The sequence below is a fragment of the Poecilia latipinna genome, unplaced genomic scaffold (assembly GCF_001443285.1).
Source record: "Poecilia latipinna isolate Pla-1442-1.1 unplaced genomic scaffold, P_latipinna-1.0 Scaffold4764, whole genome shotgun sequence".
Taxonomy (NCBI): domain Eukaryota; kingdom Metazoa; phylum Chordata; class Actinopteri; order Cyprinodontiformes; family Poeciliidae; genus Poecilia; species Poecilia latipinna.
The window spans coordinates 14959-17185 of NW_015117380.1; the positions used below are offsets into that span (position 1 = coordinate 14959).

At 40.5% G+C, this 2227-nt stretch overlaps 1 long non-coding RNA gene across 1 annotated transcript in view; it reads right to left on the reverse strand.

Moving 5' to 3' along the window:
- LOC106942997 (uncharacterized) overlaps positions 1–209 on the reverse strand; it is a 14323-nt gene extending 14114 nt beyond the window's left edge. The window contains exon 1 of the long non-coding RNA XR_001423784.1: positions 12–209. This is a non-coding gene — a long non-coding RNA (uncharacterized LOC106942997). The remainder of the gene's footprint in view (positions 1–11) is intronic.
- Positions 210–2227: the final 2018 nt, after the last annotated feature.

Consider the following 2227-nt stretch of genomic DNA (forward strand, 5'->3'; position numbering starts at 1 on the left):
CAGGACTGGACCTGTACAGAACCAACCTGGAAGGATCTGGACTGAAGGAGCTCTGTGGTTTTCTACAGACTGAAGGCTGCAGACTGAAATCATTGGTGTATGTTATTATATAATTATCAATAATTATCTATAATTGATCATAAATCAAAGTTCATATCTTCTGTTCTAATAAATATTTTCTGAGTTTGATCCTGGATCCAGAGTTTAATTTAGTCCCTGTGTAACTGCGTTGGACCTGCTGACCTGAGGTCAGAACAGGACAGCATTCGGACCCCCAGTGTGTAGATATCTCCCTTATGTCAAGCAGGTCAAAGGTCAGATCAAAAACAGAAAGAATGAAATCTGCCTTTATTAAAGATCCACAAATCCCACACTTAATTTTAAATATTCTTCTATTAGACGATAATAATCCAGTCCAGGTGTTTTAATGTTTAACTAGAGCAGATTAAAGATGCTGGTTGTAGTGAATAATTAGGTGGAATCGCCCTTTATCCATTTCCTGAATCACAAACCAACTTCAGCTTCGTCTGAAAAAATCCAGACCACTGAGTTTTTCTCTGAGCTCAACAGGCGGCAGGTTCTTCAGGACATCAGTTTTCTGGTCCAGAATCTGAGCTGTAATGGATATTATAAAACTCTGAATTAGACGGATTGAAATAAAACGTTTACATCTGTCATACTTAGCAATGAGCTGCAGTTAAAATACAACCAGCAAGAAAAACATCAATAGATTAATTAACAAAAACTGGAGACATAAAATATCTGTTCTTTGTTATTAAAGTTTTTATCGTTTCAGAACACATATACATAGCCCCTGCCAACCGTCCCTCACAAAACAAAAACCACAAATAAAACAAAGCAAAATAACCAGATTAATGAATATAAATCAATAAAAGTTTCACAAAAAATTAGACATCCTCGATGTTAGCAGGAACAACCACAGTAAACAGAAGTAGTCATTCGTCAGTATTTTCCAAAACAGTAGTTCATCAGAGGCGTTTACTTGTCCTAGTATTGCAGGAGACGAAACAGTTCCAGGATTTCTTGAAGTTTTCTGTCATTATTTAGCTTGGCCAGCATTTGTTCATATGACACCATTTCCAACATTAATTCCAACCAGCTTTTAATATTCAAAACAGTTAAAGATTTCCATAGTTTGAGGATGATTCTGGCAGCCGTGACCTGTCGCCACCTGCACCACAGTGTTTTGACATATTTGGCATCACTGTTTGATCCCTTAATAAGCAGAGTCTTAGTTACATGGGTATCCCCACACCTATCCACTTTTCAATGTGCTGTATTACTGTGTTCTAAAATGGGGAAATGCATTTACATTCCCAGATTGCGCCGTAAAATGGTCAGCTGCAGTGCGCGCTCCTGACACAGGGGGAACAGATTTTCACAGAGGAACAGAATTTTGCATAAGACCGGAACGTCTTCCTTTCTCCCTTCCAGGTGAAAACGAGCGATGCTGGGAACATCAGCCGGTCTTTCACCTCCATTTCCCAGAGGCATTTCTTTACAGTGTTGAAAGTTCTCCTTTTCTCCACAAGCTCCTTCGACAGGTCCTCAAAGAAAGATAATTTGCAGACTTCCCACTCCAGCCCAACGCTTTTCTTTGGCCATCTGCAGCACTTTGTCCCGAGCCGATGAGCGCAAAAACCGTATCAGGATGGTTCGGGGTGGTTTATTGACATCTGGCTTGGGCGCCATCCTTGATCCTTTCCACATACTGACGCACATTTCCTTTTTCTTTGTCTTCTTTTAGTCCCACCATTCTCACATTGTTCCTCCGACTCCGGTTCTCCAAGTCCTCGACTCATTCCCAAAGAGTCGCCAGTTTCTTGTCACATATCTTCACGCATTTCTCCATCTGAGCACTTGCATCTTCAATGTCGGACGCTCGCTGTTCAACTTCGCCCAGCCTAATTAGAATATTTTCCACGCAGTCTTTAAGTTCTTTAGTTGTTTCTTTAATCGAGACATCTGCTGCCACAACTTGTAGTGTTGTACTCATTTTCCGTATTTCTTCCATGAAGTTGGAGTCTGTACGTTTCTCTTCAGTGCATCTTAGGTTTATCAACGGGTTAGCAGAAGTGCTTTCAGGTGTGGGGCTGGTCCTCCCTGCTAGCTTGCTTCTCATTGAAGGACCTTTGAAAAAGTTAGTTTTTTGTTACTTGACATTTCGTCGGTAAATTATTAATATCTGGCCCCTTATAAAGACGTT